Source organism: Oratosquilla oratoria, chromosome 2, assembly GCF_046742065.1.
Source record: "Oratosquilla oratoria isolate Oo_2021 chromosome 2, ASM4674206v1, whole genome shotgun sequence".
Lineage (NCBI taxonomy): Eukaryota > Metazoa > Arthropoda > Malacostraca > Stomatopoda > Squillidae > Oratosquilla > Oratosquilla oratoria.
Window position 1 is genome coordinate 63,002,259 of NC_134778.1, and position 17,544 is coordinate 63,019,802.

The 17,544-nt window shown below is 40.2% G+C and overlaps 1 protein-coding gene across 4 annotated transcripts in view; it reads left to right on the forward strand.

Moving 5' to 3' along the window:
- LOC143039506 (cell adhesion molecule Dscam2-like) overlaps positions 1–17,544 on the forward strand; it is a 1,807,148-nt gene that overhangs the window by 1,254,893 nt on the left and 534,711 nt on the right. The gene's annotated exons all lie outside the window — the stretch shown is intronic.

Sequence of the window (17,544 nt, forward strand, 5' to 3'; positions counted from 1 at the left end):
CTTAGGTTAAGGAGAATTTTGGGTAACTTTTGAATAAAAATTTCGGTTTTGATATTCGGAAAGTCCCGTACAGCTACGACGGGCCAAAAAAAAAAAAAAAAAAGGAATCTTTCGAGCTATAAAAAACAAAAATTTGACTCGAAGAGTCCAGTTCTAACCTATTTCCTTCTTAGGTTAAGGAGAATTTTGAGTAACTTTTGAGTAAAATTTTTGGTTTTGATATTCGGACAGTCCCGTGCAGTTACGACGGACCTTCAAGAAAAAAACAAAACAATATAGGATCTTTCGAACATTAAAAACCAAGATTTTGACTCGAAAAGTACTCGAAAATCTTCTTCAAGAAAAAAGGCATTCAAAGGTCGGGCACTTAACCACTTCACCGAAGAAGTTTAAACAAGTTGTTAACTAGGAAATGGTTCATGAAAAGCTCTCTCTCTGGACTAAACTGCCTCGGTTAGCCCATTTCAGCTTAGAAGGACGAGTTTAGAGACTTTAAACATATTTTTCTGGTCAGTGCCACACGATTTTCTTCGTCTAGGAGGAACTCTCGAGGCAGTGGAGGGTTGGTTTCCCTCGGCTGATTTAAATATTTCGGAGACAGATAAGTCAAATGTGTAAGTCGTTAGTTTCAGTAAAGATGTCAGTCAAGTTAAGTTTAATCCCTTTGTTTTGCATGGGGGTTAAACCTTTTCCTCCTTTGCTGAATAAAATCGCCTGGCGACAGTCAGCACATATGTGTAAGCCTTGGGTATCACTGAGAGGCCCAAGGGTGTAGCTAAAGAATGTTGTTGTTGTTGTAGTTATGGGATGTATTTTACCAGCCTTTCTAACCACGCCCCGTTGTCATGCGTCAAAGATGTTTAGTTCGCTTCACATGGGAGATGGTTAAGAGTTGAGATTGAAAGACAATCCTCGATGGAGGAGGCGAAGAAGTGGACCACCACAGAACATATGGTTAGGACAAATTGATCGATCCTGTCGAGATCTGTTTGGAGTGGGAAGGATGAGTGCATGGGAGCTTGCCCGGTGAGACTGTGAGGTGAGTGAAGCAACGGGCTCCCTGACGTATGTCGACAATGGATGATGATCATGAGGCTAAACTTTCTCGAACTCAGTCGGTTTCCACGAACTCGGGAAGAACTTCCATCGAAGTCGATGGATGACGGACCGTCACTTCGAGACTTCGAGAACGAAATAATGGAAGAGTGTCGTCCTTGGGGCGAAGTGGGAGCTGAGGAGAACGGAAACCCGAAGTTCTGATGCGGTGCCACTCTTGTGGTCTTCATAAGAGGAGGTCGTCCTTTGAGAAGATTTTAGTACTTCGAAGGTCAGAAAGAAAGAGGCAAGAACTAGTTTACAGATAGAGTGGTTAACAAATAGAATAGGCTTAGTTAACTATCTAGTGAGCACTGAAGCAATTAGCTGTTTTAAGAGAAGATTAAATCATTTTATGGATAGGAATAGCAGGTGGTAAGGGACATGGAACTGCCTAGTGTGGGCCTTATAGTCTCTTGCAGTCTCTTCCATTCTTATGTTCTTAAGGTGAATCAAAATTATTATTAGGTTCTGGAAGGCGTACTGGAGATCCTCTGGAAATCAAAGGTCCTCAACTTTGTACTGTTAGGCACAGTAAGGACCTTTTTTTTATATATATATATCAGTTTCTCTTTCGAGACCTTTGAAGCTCTGATGCCTTCAACCTGTTTAAGCGTCTAAACAGAAATGCAGTAGAACATTTGTAAATAGCACAAGAAATCCACAGTCGAAGAAGATAAACTTCGAATAAAAGAAGATTCTATATTTCGGCTACCAACTGTAGCCCTTTTCAGGAAAGTACTTTCCTGAAGAGGGCTACAATTAGTAGCCAAAATAAATCTTCTTTTATTCGAAGTTTATTTTCTCCGACTGTGGGTTTCTTGTGTGCTCTTTGAGCGTCTTTGTGGATGGTCACCGGGGACCCTCTGAAGAAACAAATGTCCTCAATTTTGTACTGCTAGGAACAGTAAAGAACTTTTTTTTTTCTTATATCGGTTTCTCTTACGAGACCCTTAGAAGTTCAGAGGCCTATTTAAGCGTCTTTGTGGATGGTCACTGAAGATGAGCGTGGTGTAATCGGGAAGCACGCCTGCCCGACAAGTGGGAGGTCCCGGGTTCGATTCTCGGGCGGTACCAGATGTTCAGTGACCCTCCCTTACCTCAGTAGTTCCTTTTTTGAGACCCTTTTCGTTCTCCAAGAATGCCTTCTGAGACCTTTCGAAGTCCAGAGGTTCCTCTGAGTGTCTTTTTTACTATGTGGTAACCTTACAAAAATGTCTTGCGGATACGCGTGACTCAAAAGAAGAAAGACTTATTTATAAGACTGTTATGACCAGTTACGTAACTTGAAGTTCTGTAGATTGTGTACACTGCAGAATCTGTAGACCTGTAGTCTGTAGAAAGATGAACATCCTAACGACTTAATCCCGAACGTTTGTGGTTTTGATCCTCCGCCCCTTCCCCAGAACCCTGAAATAGCCTTGTGGTTAAGACCCATCGCTCTTGACAGAATAAAAAGGTTCCTCCCGAGCTCCAGTAGGTCAAAATACTCCGTTATGAAAACGGTCTTCTTCCAAGAAATAGCTTCCAAAAGGATGGCTTCCGAGTCTGCAGAAGCTGAGAAAGAACCCTTTGGTGTTTGAAGAACAGACTGGGCCGCAATTAATCTTGTGAGCGTAGTGGCGGCAGAAAGGCAAACGTTTGGTGTGGCCGGGGGTTGGCGGGGAGAAACGTTTGCGTGTGCGAGGAGCTTCTCTTGGGAAATAACTCATGCGGGTGTTGGCTCTTTTGAGTGCGGCTGTGCACGCGAGTCCTTGGTGCTCACTTCGGGAAAAAAAAAGTTCGTGGAGAAACTTTTTGCGAAGTTTCTTCAACCATTTTTTTTTTTTTTTTTTTTTTTATAGAAATGGATAAGTAAAGGTGTGACAGTTTTCCGAGATATTTCCCCACACTTCAGAAAAATGTTTCTTTGGGAAGCTTGCATTAGAAAAAAAAAAGTCTGAAATATCAAAGACAAGTTCTCACAGTTTTGCGCAAAATGTTTCTCAGAAATAAAGAATAGATAAATAATCATGAAAAAATGTTATCCTGTTTTTATATAAAACGTCTTCTACCAAAATGTACTAAGATTTTTTTTCTCAAAAACGTTCTTTATGAAAACTCATCAAGACAGGTTCCCTCGTCTTTTTTCTTTTCTTTTTATTTTTCCAAAAATGTCTTACAGAAAAAATTGTCTCTTTATCATCGCGCTCAGCCACACCTGACCGTAACATTTCAAAAATATTCAAATAAATTATTCCATTTTTCGTGTTTAACATGACAAATGAACATCATTTCCCTTACAACAATAAAAAAAAATGTATCGCGATAAGAACGAGTTACTATAAGTCGATTTATTTATCTGCCACGGCACGTTTTCAGTCTTTGATACATTTTTTCATACACCAAATGGGACACCACATTTCATAAGAGAGTCTCTACCAATCTTCTTGAAGAAAAAATTATCTTGGGCTACCAAACCGGAGACAGCCTTTCTTAGAAGAAAGCCTTCTTGAAGATAAAAAAATTCTTTGCCCTTTCAACTTAGAGACCGAATTTCTTAAGAAGGATCCTGCCAGAAGGTCTTCTTCAAGAAAAAATTGCCTTGGCCACCAAACCGAAGATCCCTTTTTCAGGAAAGATCCTACCAGAAGGTATTCTTGTTGAAGAATAATTTTCTTTGGCCTCTTTCCAACTTGAAGGCCGTCATTCTTAGGTGAGGTTCTACCAGAATCTCTTTTTGGGAGAAAAAAAAAAAAAATCCCTCGGCCACAGAACCGAAGACCGCATTTTTTTTTTTTTTTTTTTTTTTTTTTTTATGTCCTACCAGAAGGTCTTCTTGAAGAAAAAAAATGCCTTGGCCACCAAACTGACTGAAGACTGTCTTAAAAAAAAAAAAAAAAAAAAAAAATAGTTCCTACCGGAAGGTCTTCTTGAGGAAGACTTTTCTTTGGCCACCAAACTGGAGACCACCTTTCTAAGGTGAGGTCCTACCAGAAGGTCTTCTTGAAGAAAAATTGTAATGGCCACCAAACGGAAGATCGCCTTTTTTTTTTTTTTTTTTTTTTTTTAAAGATCCTACCAATATGTCTTCTTGAAGAAGAATTTTCTTTGGCCACCAAACCGGAGACCACCTTTCTTAGGCGAGGTCCTACCAGAAGGTCTTCTTGAAGAAAATTTTTGCATTGGCTACCAAACAGCAAGATCGTATTCTTAAAGTAAGGCCATACCAGAATATCTTCTTCTTGAAGAAGAATTTTCTTTTACCACGAAACAGAAGACCAGAAGGTCTTCTTGAAGAAAAGTTTGCCATGGCCACCAAACCGAAGATCGTATTTATAAAGAAAGGTCTTACCAGAAGGTCTTCTTCTTCAAAAAGAATACTCTTTGGCAACCAAACCGAAGATCACATTCCGAGAGGTCCTATCAGAAGGTCTTATGCTTTATTTATTTTTTTTTTATTTTTTTTTATTTTTTTTTTTTTTTTTACAATGGCCCAGTTCAAACCAGTTAGACAACAGAACCAAAATAACCCTTTGCTACAAGTCTGGAGATGTTGTTCACTTCAACTGAATAAAATCACTTGGCGGCAGTAGGAATAAATAATATAATGAGCTAAGCACAGAGACGGTGTGGGGGGTTCTTTTGGCTGAATAAAATCGTCTAACGACGCCTAGAATAGGCACAAAGGCAAGACGCTGCGAAAACGTAAAAATGGAAAACCACCATCAAGAGAAGTGGGGCTTCTTGGTCGAGATGGAATCCAGAGACAAGTTCACTAAATTAATTCATAAGACTTATTGCGATGAGGTTATTAGAAGAGGAGGAGGGTGAGGAGGAGGAGAAGGAGGAGGAGGAGAGGGGAGGAAGAGGAGGAGGAGAAGGAGGAGGACCAACAGCGAATTAGAGAGACGGAAGTTGATGGAAGAAGTTGGAGAAGAAGTTGGAATGGAAATGGAACAGCGTATCACCCGTTCCACACACTGAAGTTGCTTTTATTCCGTCTGGTGCCAGTCTATTTCATTCATGTCTGTGGCACCGTTTCCTTCAGTGCCAAGTGCCACTCGGAGGAGGCACCTCAACAGGTGCCAAAAGTGTTAAGGTAAGAGAAGGGTTGAGATAGAGAAAGTTGTGGAAGAGAAATACGAATTGATAGGGAAAGGTGAAGAAGGACTCCATATGGGGTATTGATTGTATGTTTTATACAATCAGCATCTTAAGGAGTTTAATTACACCTCTACGGACCAGAGTCCCTCAGCAATCTTTTGTCTTTGGAGAATCGTCTCAACTCAAAAAAGTCTTTTAACATCTTCTGTTCCTTCGTTTTGCTGACCTTCTCAGAGATTTCTTTCACCACCTCTGCGACTAATTTCTCTGTGTGATATTGTCCCTAATGATAGAAGAGTTGAGTACTTTAGTCAAAATAGAATTAAAGAAAGGTAAGGACGAAGACGAACAGAATGGTTAACTTTGGGGAAGGTGGGAATGAAGGTAATTAGGAAAGGCCAAAGAAGGAGGAGGAGGAGGGGGAGGAAGAGGGGTGAGGGGAGGGGGAGGAGGGGGATGCAGGGAGTAAAGGAAAGAACTGGGAGCTGGGAGGAAGACACAGAGGAGGATTATAAAGGGGAGTAAGGTGGTTTGGAGTAGGGGCGAAGTGGGATGAACGTGGGAGGACGGGAGTTCGAAAAGTGAGTTGGGAGGGGGAGTGGGAATGGAAAGGGGCTAATTTATTTAAAGCATCTCTAGATAAGGCAGTTTTCTAAACGAATCTTATAGTTCTATCTTAGAAAATAAAGGAGGGATGATGATATTGGTTGGAGATGATGAGGGAGGTGGTAAAGGTGTTTGTAGTTATGATAGTGATGGTGATATTGTTCATACTGGTGATGACAGTGATGAAGATGGTAATGATGGTGATGGTGTTGATGATCATGATGATACTGATGATGGTGATAATGATGATGATGATCATGATAACGACGATGACAACGATGATGGTGATGATGATGATAATGATGATGATTATGATGACAATGATGATGATGATGATAATGATGACGATGGCGATGATTATGACGATGACGACGACGATAACGACCATAAAACTGATAGTCAAACTGTGGCAATATCGACTATCCCATCAATGAACAGCTCCCAGGCGACCGTATTGGCCGGCGAGCCTTACATCAGGAGGAGGAGGAGGAGGAATGAAGGAGGAAGAGGAGGAGGAGGAGGAGGGAGAGCCAGAGGAAGCGGGAGGGTCCGTGGAGAACGAGGTCGATCGTATATTCCGAGGAGGAGGAGGAGGAGGAAGAGATGGAGGAGGAGGAGGAGATGGAGGAGGAGGGCGCTATCTCGTGCTGGGTGAAGCATGACTCAGGATGGAGTGGGAGGTAGAAGTGGAGTATAGTGGAGTGTTGAGAAAGTGGAGTATCAGCGTGGAGGCCTGTGTTACTTGCAGGACACTAAGCGGGGATCGGGGCGAGAAAGAGGTGGGGGGAGAGGCGAGGAGAGGGGGGAAGAGGAGAGGGCGAGGAGGGGGGAGACGAGGAGGAGAGGGGGAAGGGGAGTGGAGAGAGGGGGGAGAGGCGAGGAGAGGGGGGAAGAGGAGAGGGCGAGGAGGGGGAAGGGGAATGGAGAGGGGGAGAGGGCGAGGAGGGGGGGAAGGGTGGAGAGAGTGGGAGAGGGGAGTGGAGAGAGGGGGAGAGGGCGAGGAAATAGGTGAGAATTAGTTTACTAATAGGGTGGTCAACGAATGGAATAGACTTAGTAACCACGTAGTGAGCGCTGAAACTATCGGTTGTTTTAAGAAACTGTTAGACATTTTTATGGATTTGGGTGGCAGGTGGTAATGGACATGGAACTGCCTAGTGTAGGCCTTATGGCCTCTTGCAGTCTCCTTCATTCTTATGTTTTTATGTTCTTGTGTTATATTTCTTTCTTGGTGTCAGACGGTACTTCGGTTCTTCGTCCACCAGGAGGTCGACGGAACCCAAAAGACTTCCGAGTCTCCTGAGTGAAGAACCCAAAGACTTCTTGTATCTGATTCGATGTGGAGTGAAGGCGCGGTGAGGTGGAGGACTTGGATTGCTGGGGGTGAGGGTGGAGTGTTGTTGGGTCACGTGGTATACAAGGAAGTGGATCGGGGTGGAAGTGGATCGGGGTGGAAGTGGATCGGGGTGGAAGTGGATCGGGGTGGAAGTGGATCGGGGTGGAAGTGGATCGGGGTGGAAGTGGATCGGGTGGAAGTGGATCGGGGTGGAAGTGGATCGGGGTGGAAGTGGATCGGGTGGAAGTGGATCGGGGTGGAAGTGGATCGGGAGGAAGTGGATCGGGGTGGAAGTGGATCGGGGTGGAAGTGGATCGGGTGGAAGTGGATCGGGGTGGAAGTGGATCGGATGGAAGTGGATCGGGTTTCCAGAGGTTGATGGGCGGAGGAAAGAGAGCCAGGGGGTGAGGAGCATCGAAGGGAGCGTGGGAGGAGAGGGGCTTGAGGTAGCCAGTTCCGTAGAGGAAACTCAAGTCTACTTTACAACAGATTGTTGTCAACGAAGGTGAGCGTCTTGCAAGATAAGGAGGGAAGGGGAGTAAGGAGGGAAGGAGGCGAGAGAAGAGGGAGGGAGGGAGGAAGGGGGAAGAGTTGAGGAAGATTGTAGAGAGGACGTTAGAGAGGAAATGAGGAAAGGAAGAGCGTGAGGAAGAGAGTGAGGGAAGGGAGGGTATGAGGGCGAGGAAGCGTGGAGGGAATTGTGTGAAAAAGGGAATGAGTGAATAAAGGAAGAGAATAACATAAAGGAGGGACAGGAGTGAGGGGAAAGGGAAAGGAAGGGAATGAGGGAGGAAGTGATGGAATGATGGACGCGAGAAATGGAACGAGGGAAGGGATACGGGAGAGGAAAGAAATTAAAAAAGTTTGTGAAAAAGAGAATTTCGAAGAAAAGAGGTACAGGAAAGAAGAGGCAAAAGAGAAAAAAGAGCTGGAGACTTGTGTTTGATAAGAGAAAAGTAGAGGAGTATATATAAAGAGTAAAGAGAGGGAAGTGGATTGTGGAATAGAAGGGGAAGGAGTTGCATGGATAGATAAACGAGAGACCTTTTGGTCCTTACATGGCTGTTTCGGTACTTAACCTCATCTAATACTGTATTCTTTATTTTATTATTATTATTATTATTATTATTATTATTATTATTATTATCATTATTATTATTACTATTATTATTATTATTACTATTATTATTATCATTATTATTATTGTTGTTATTATTATTATTATTATTATTATTATTATTATTATTATTATTATTATTATTATTATTATTATTATTATTATTATTATTATCATTACTATTATTACTATTACTATTAATTATTATCATTTTTATTATTACTATTATAATTATTATTACTATTACTATTATTATTATTATTATTATTATCATTATTATCTTTATTATTATTATTATTATTATTATTATTATTATTATTATTATTATTATTAGCATTATTATTATCAATTAACTAATTAATTTTATGGTGGAGTGGGAGAAGGTTATCGAGAAGTAATTGAAAGACATGGAACATGTCGAGAGGTGTAAAGAGTTTAGATTTCTGTGTCTGTAGTAAGGCCGCGTGTAGTGTAGGACAGAGGAGAAATAGGAGTCTGGTGTAACAATACGAGACCACAAGACAATACGGAAGATATTGTGAAGTTATGGATTAAAAGACGGAGAAGAAGATGCTGAGGAGATTAAACTCTTTTCTCAAGGGAAGATGGTGGAGGGAAGGGAAGGGAAGGGAGAGGAGGGGAAGGGAAAGAAAGGGAAGGGAGAGGAGGGGAAGGGAAGGGAGGGGTAAGGAAAGAGAGGATGAGAAGGGGAGGGAGGGGAAGGAAAGGTAAGGGAAGGGAAGGGAAAGGAGGAGAGAAGGAGGGATGGGAAGGGAGAGGAAGGGGAAGGGAAGGGAGAGAGGAGGAAAGATAAAGGGAAGGGAAGGGAAGGGAGAGGAGGGGAAGGGAGGGGAAGGGAAGAGATGGGAAGGAGGGGAAGGGAAGGGAAGGGAGAGGAGGGGAAGGGAAGGGAAGGGATGGGAAGGGAAGAGATGGGAAGGAGGGAAGGAAAGAGAAGGGAAGGGAATGGAAGGGAAGGGAAGGGAAGGAAGAGGTAACTAAACGAAGAAGACAGAACAGAAGGAAAGGTAGGGGAAAGGAAATTCAGTGAATGAAGTAGAAAGAAAGGAAATGGGGAAGATGGAAGAAAGAGAAGAATAACTGAAAGACGAGAAAAGAAGAAGCAACGAGAGCGGGCGAAGGATTTTAATTAAGGAAAAGGAAGAGAAAGAGGGGAAGAGGGAAGATAAAGAAAATGGGAATAGAGACATAAAAGCAATAACGGTGGGCAGGAACAAGATAGGAAGAAGGGAAGAGAAGAGAAGGGAAGAGAAGGAAAGGGAAGGGAAGAGATAGGGAAAGAAGGGAAGAGAAGGAAAGGGAAGGGAAGAGATAGAGAAGAGAAGGGAAGAGAAGGAAAGGGAAGGAAAAAGAAGGGAAGAGAAGGAAAAGGAAGGGAAGAGAAGAGAAGGAAAGGAAGAGAGGGAAGAGAAGGGTGGATAGATAAAGAAGAGGGGAAGGGAAACTGAATCCTAGGAAAAGAGAATATAGATTAGGAAGTTCTTAAAACTAGAAAAGAAATCTAGAATCTATATATCTATATAATAACAAGAACTCTTTCCCCCTTACAAGGGAGGTAGCCAATCTAGATCAGAAGAAACATTTCTAAGTACAAAAGTGGTGAAAGTAAACTATATTAACGGAACCTCCACGATCAATAATATTGCGCAATATTCCCTATTGTACAATATTATTGACGATGCAGGTATGGTATTGCAGATTGACACAATATACTGAAGACGTCAAACGTACAGCCAAAACGCACGTGCCTCTTCAATACAATCCCTACACCATCAATGATATTGCACAATATGGAATATTGCGCAATGTTATTGATCATGTAAGGGTCGCTTTAGGATTATGTGGAGATGATGCAGTGGAGTTGTGGGGAAGTTGTGAAGTCTGAGATATTGTTCACCAGAATGTGATTGAACAGAGAACGAAGAACATTGCTGAACAAAAGGAGTCTGGTGTAACAATGCGAGGCTACCAGACAATACGGAGGATATTTTGAAGTTATGGATTAAGAGACGGAGAAAAAGAAAATGAGGAGATTAAGCTCTTTTCTCGAGGGAAGATGGATGGAGAGAGAGGGGATGGGGGAAGGGAAGGGAAGGGAAGGAAATGGAGAGGTAACTTTGTAAGTGAAGAAGACAGAACAGAAGAAATTAGGAAAAGGAAGAGAAGGGAAGAGAGGGAAGGGAAGGAAAAGGAAGTAAAGGGAAGGGAAGGGAATGGAGAGGTAACTATGTAAGTGAAGAAGACAGAACAGAAGAAATGAGGAAAAGGAAGAGAAGGGAAGAGAGGGAGGGGGAAGGGAAGAGAAGCGAAGGGAAGTGAGGGAAGGGAAGAGAAGCGAAGGGAAGTGAGGGAAGGGAAGGTAGAGGTAACTAAATGAAGAAGACAGAACAGGAAGAATGCAGAAAAGGAAGAGAAGGGAAGAGAGAGGGAGAGATGGGAAGGAAAGGGAAGGGAAGGGAAGGGAGGGGAGGAGAGAGATAACTAAATGAAGATGACAGAACAGAAAGAATAAGGAAAAGGAAGACAAGGGAAGGGAGAGGAAGGGAAGGGGAGGTAGGAATAGGAGGAGAAGGGAGACATAACTGAATAAAGAAGACAAAATAAAAGGAATGAAGAAAAAGAACGAGAAGAATAATAGGACAAGGAAAAGAAAAGAGATTATAACAATAAACGAAATATTATTGAAAATAAAAATAAACGAAGCAAACGAAGGAAAAAGGAAAAAGAGAAGATGATGTCAAAGGTAGATATTTTTGTTTAAGACGAAGAAAGGAAAGAAAAGTAAAAAGAGGAAGAAGTGAGAAATGAAGAAGAAAAGTGTTAGAACATCATCCAGAGTGATAAAGTACAGCAAGAAACAAAAGCAAAAGAAATAATGGGAAGGAACGACGAAAATAAAAGTGAAGAATTGAAGAAAGCGAGACGAAGTAGTTGAGATGGACAGGAAGGGCGACGAGGGACTTGCTAAAAAAAAAAAAAAAAAAAAAAAAAATAGAATGAATAAAATAAATATGATGAAATAAATAAGAATAAAATAAAATAAGATAAAATAAAATAGAATAAAATAAAGATATGAGAAAGGGGGTCGGTGCTCCCGAGGAAATGTAGGATGATCATAGGTGAGTTTCGTGTAAGGAAAACAGTTCAAAGATTTCCATAATTATTGTCATATACACTCTCTCTCTCTCTCTCTCTCTCTCTCTCTCTCTCTCTCTCTCACACACACACACACACACACACACACACACACACACACACACACATATATATATATATATATATATATATATATATATATATATATATATATATATATATATATATATATATATCAAAGGTAACAAACCTAGAAAGTGATTAAAAAATCTCGTCAAAACCATTGAATAGGTTAAGTTTTTCGGAAAATCATTTAACTTTAATGCCAACAATAGCAACATTTTGTTTGAGGAATTCCTATGGTTGGTTGTGTTGGTGAGGAGCATACGCCAGGATGCATTTAAGTCCAAATAAATCCTTCACCTTTGCCCTGCGTGCTTTGGAAACTGTTAGGGCAGGTGACATACAGTTCCTGCTGTGAATTTGAAAGAAGTACAGGTCTCGAACCCGCGATTAGGACGAAAAAATCTATCTTTATGAATAAAAGTTTGAGTGTTTGGGTAGAGTTTGGTGGGAGGACGGAGTAAGTGGGATTGAGCAAAAGGGGGTGCAGACCCCCAAAATTTGGGCCCCCCAAAATTTGCCCCCCCCCCAAAAAAAAATGTGACCCCCAAAATTTGGGCACCCCAGACATTGGGGCCCTCAAAATGTGGCCCTCAAAATTTGGGCCCCCAAAATGTGGCCCCCAAAATTTGGGCCCCAATGTGTGGCCCCCAAAATTTGGGCCCCCCCAAATTTGGTTCCCCTAAAATGTGGCCCCCAAAATTAGGGTCCCCCAAAATTTCGAAACTATTGGGACCTGAAATCTTATACAGATGCAACTCCATGTTTAAAAAAAAATAATAATGATAAGATTTTTATCTTTAGAATTTCTAATCTTTACGAAGGTCATTAATCAAAAACTTAAATCGTAATTATTTGACTAAAGACATACTCTTGAGGTTACATACATATTTAATTAAATATTTCTCAGAAAGAAATAGAAATGATGTTCGTGCTTAAGAATTGGGTTGTCTGCAAAAGAGGGTTTTTCGGAGGGGGGGGATTTTGGGGGGAGTGGGAGGTTGGGGGTTAGGTGTTGGGGAGGGAGGGATTTTGGGGGAATGGGGGTTAGGGACTGAGGGATTTTGGGGGATGGTGGTAGGGGAGGGAGGGGTTTTGGGGGAGTGGGGGTGGGTTTTTTTGGGGGGAAGGATTTTTGGGGGAGTGGTAGGTTGGGAGTGAAGAGGGAGGGATTTTGGGGGAGTGGGGGGTTGGGAGTGGGGAGGGAGGGATTTTGGGGGAGTGGGGGTTGGGTGTTGGGGAGGGATTTTGGGGGAGTCGGGGGTTGGGGAGGGAGTGGGATTGGGAGTAGGGGAAGAAGGTTTTTGGGTTATGAGCTCCTAATCTCCTTTCGCTCCCAAATGTTGGGAATCATTGACACCTTCACTCCTTTCGTGTTTTGTTTCCTAGGCCCTGTTCACACTAGCGGTTTCAACCGCGGAGGCTCAAACACAACGTAAGACAACGGAGACATTCACACACAACCGCGCATTTTTTTTTTTTTTTTTTTTTTTTTTTTTTTTTTTTTTTTTTTTTTTTTTTTTTTTTTTTTTTTTTTTTTTTTTTTTTTTTTTTTTTACTATGCGGTTACACCGCGGTTTCCGCGCGGTTTGAACCGCTGGTGTGAACAGGGATTTAGAAGCTCTCCATCATTTGAAAATAACTGGCAAGAAATGGTTTACCAACAGAGTAATTTATGAATGGAATAAACTTATCAACCATGGAGTAATTGATTGTTTAATGAGAAGATTAGATATCTTTATGGATAGGGCTGATATACGGTAACGGACATGGAACTGCCAAGTGTAGGCCTTATGGTCTCTTGCGGTGACCCCCCGACCCCCCATTCTTATGTTCTTAACAATATAATTGAACTTTAATCAAAATGAAAAATTTAAACGAGACACAGCCTTCAAGAGTAAATTTCGATTTTTTTTTTTTTTTTTTTTACTCAAAATAGAATTCTTTAAGACGCTAGGTCCACCCCTTCCCCCACTATCTTCTCTTCTCTCCTCCCTTGCTGAGGATGTTGGAGATGATGGGGGAGGGAGGGGAGAGGTTGAAGAAAATGAAGGGGGAAATGAAGAGAGAGATAAAAGGGACAGACAGAAAGTAGACGAGGCAGAATGGGGTGGGATAAAAAAAAAAAATAGAATTAGTAAGACAGATTAAGGAAAAAAGACAATATATATATATATATACACACACACACACACACACACACACACACACACACACACACACACACACACACACACACACACACATATATATATATATATATATATATATATATATACAAATACAATTTATTAATATATCTATTCTATTTCTTATGTTTGTTTTTATTTATTCATTTATTCATTTAGTTGGTTATATATATATATATATATATATATATATATATATATATATATATATATTTTTTTTTTTTTTTTTTTTTTTTTTTTGTGGGCGACTCATCCTCCAGGTTGGGGGTGGGGGTTGGGAGGCGATGGAAGACTTCTTCCAGGACGAATGAGAGGAGGAAAGAGGTATGGTCGAGGAGGAAGATGGAGTCTGTTCCTACGGAGACGGAGGAGGAGGAGGAGAAGGAGGAGGAGGAGTAGGAGGAGGAGAAATGCAAACACGGGTGAATCGTTATATTGGATTTTGAGTTATAAAGTTGGAAGGCGGGACCCAGAGTCATGCTGAGGTGAAAGGGGCTCGTGCGAGGGTAGAAGACCAAAAAGAGCGAAAAAAAAATATATATATTATCAAAAGTCTAAACAGAAATGTAGTAGCACATTTGTAAATAACACACAAGAAACCCACAGTGAGAGAAAATAAACTTCGAATGAAAGAAGATTCTATATATCGGCTACCAACTGTAGCCCTCTTCAGGAAAGTACATAAGACAGTGGACAATTGGGACTTATAAGCTACAGATACAAAGAAAAGAGAGGGAACGTGGACTGATGGCATTACTCAGACGCGGGGTAAGATGGGGTGGCGGGGGAGGGGGAGGGGGAGGTGAAGGGGAGTTGTAGGAGTAGGAGTAGATAGTTGATTAAGGAAATAGACAAATAAATAGATAAATGCACGCGACGGTCATAAAAATTATCTGATTGGTGTCGCTGTCTACTAGCGAATTTCTCACATAGTTACAATGGCGAAGCGTGAAAGGGATTTGTTCCGGTCTTTACCCCCTCCTACGAGCGGGCTCGGGCCTCTGGTGAAAAAGAAAATGGGGTCGCAGTGAGTGACCTTTCCTAATCTCGGGAACCAGTATGGTTTCGAGTTCTAAGACTTTTGTAGCCTCAGAAGCCGAGAGGGTTAAAGTGCTGCACAGTAGCCTTATGGCTCCTGAGCGGTAGGTTCGAGTCCTGCACGCGATGACCATAAAAATTATCAAATTGGTGTCGCTGTCCGCTAGCGAATTTATCACATAGATAAAATACGTTAAATGACTGGTGAGAAAAAAAATGGGTTATAAATAAATAAAAAGGATATTGATATAAATAAGCAAATGAATAAATAGATGAGTAAACTGTTGGATAAATAAGAATAAATATGTGAATAAATAGTTACAAATAAATGGATAGACAAACGATAACATAAATCACGGACAAATGAAATACTGGGGTCATGGGTTACATAAAGTAAGTAAAGCATATCAATAAAATACGTGAGATAGAACTACGCTTACAAATGGTTCCAATCGGTTGTATTTCGAATAAAGATTTCTCATTGTTGATTACATATATCGAATTTAATGTACGTATATATGAGAGAATAGATGTAGAGGGAGACACACATTTATATACATATATATATATATAGTATATATGTGTATATGTATATATATACACACACATATATATATATGTATATATATATTCATTTGATTATCTATTTATTTATATATATATATCTTTATTTCATTCCACTTTTTCTTTCAGTGTCTTTCAAGTTATGGAAATTGGTTTTTGTTTCGAACATTAGAGGAATTTGTAGTAAATAAAAAATAAAAAAATCCTTTATGGCTGGCGTGCCTTTCTCCCCGTACCACGTCATGTACATGAAACGTACTCTGAAACGGTAAACAAGATGTAGTATGGCCATTCTCTTTCGTCCAAACGGGTGTAGAACGTACCAATACCAACTGGAAACCTGTGGATTGTGCTACAGAGAGACAGTTCCATCCTGATGTAGTCATTGGTGGATACTCCAGTAAAGCTCAGTAAAGCTCTTGTCACACATACTTAAGTAAGTTTGCTTGAGCAGAGAAGACTTATGTTATATATATATATATATATATATATATATATATATGTATATATATATATATATATATATATATATGTATTACTAATCTTCAAATGTCAAATTACCTTTGCGTCATATATTTAGAGGCTGAATGACGAACTAAGAGAGGTTAAACCTAGACGGGTATTAGACATGTTGTTGAATTATAGACTTAGGGAAGTCTAGAATATTGTAAGCGAAGTCCTTTTCCAATTTTTCAAATTCACAAAATTTGACGAGAAGCTTACGTGTTGAGATCGGGGCTTTACTGACGGGGAGGAGTCCTTGTCTATTTATTTTATTAATTTATTCATCTGTTTTATTTTATGTTCTTTATTTTTATCTTATTTATTTATTTAGATAATTTACATATTTCTATTTTAGTTCTTATCTACATATCTATTTATTTTTGTTTATTTATTTATTTATTTATTTTGGGGGGGGGAGTGAGTGATGCGGATAGGGAGTAATACGTTCGCCATTGGAGTGGGGGGGGTGGAGTGTCACGGATTTGAATGGTATATCCTTACACCAGTTAGATAAAGAAATACCATTAAGTTGAAAAGAGGTTAACGTAGTGTCCTTTGTTGATAGGTTTTACCAAGGCCAGTGGTCCTCAACCACTGTCCACATGGCCACCGGTGGGAGCTATGTGGCCTTTCAGAGTGCCACAAGAAGCAGACGGGGACTCAAAAGTCCACAGAAGTATCCTGATGGCCCATACATACTTGATTGGCCAAATTCGTAAAGTGGCACAGATATTTCTGTTTTATACAACCCGGCTGCAATTGATGTGTGTTTTGACTTGCATGTGAATCATAGCGTGTGTATTTTATATACTATCAGCTATATGGGGAACTACATAGATGTGTTATGAGTTAGAAGGAAAAAAGGTTGAGAATCAATTTCTGAGGCCATGGTTTGTAACGTTAGGATTTCCGTGTTGATGAGGATGTATAAGAAATGTAGAGGTTGATAACATCTGAAGTGAAGAGTAGGGCTGAGTTATTTTCTTGAAAAAAGCATCATAGAATGCTTTTCCGTCCTTCAAATCGACAACAGTGTTTTATATACACTGATAGACTGTGTAGGATTTATATCTCACTTCTCGAAAAATATGTCTTTAACCGTTCGTTAGGAATAAAAAAAATGGGGAAAGATGCTGTAGTATTCAATGAAATTTGTGTGAGGGAGAACTTCTTCCCATTCAGGCGTATTCACATATACATGCATCTATACATCAGATGATATTAATGACCCCGTGTGGCGATAGCTTAGATGATATATAATGCCATTGCGAAACAGGACTTGTTCGAAAAGTTGTCGAATCCTTTTCGAACGCTATTCAGCTCTGAAGAAGATTGCCGTAGATTCAGGAAGCTTTTCAAATAAATCTAGTTCATGAATAGGATTTTTACCTAATGCATATGCACAAGCATGTTTACAAACATGTGAATATACGGATACATATACTGCACATATACACGTACATATATGTATACATGTTTATACATAAAAATATACATATACTGTGCATATACATATACATATACTGTGCATATACATATATATATACATATACATATACATATGCATATACATATATACATATATAAATATAAATATACAAGAACATATACACATATACTTATACATATACATACATATATGAATATACGTATATACATATTCACATGAATATATCTATATACATATACACACACATATATATACACATACAGTGATATTCCTCCATATTAGACCTATTACTTTAAAGACTGAAAGTCATAAAAACTGA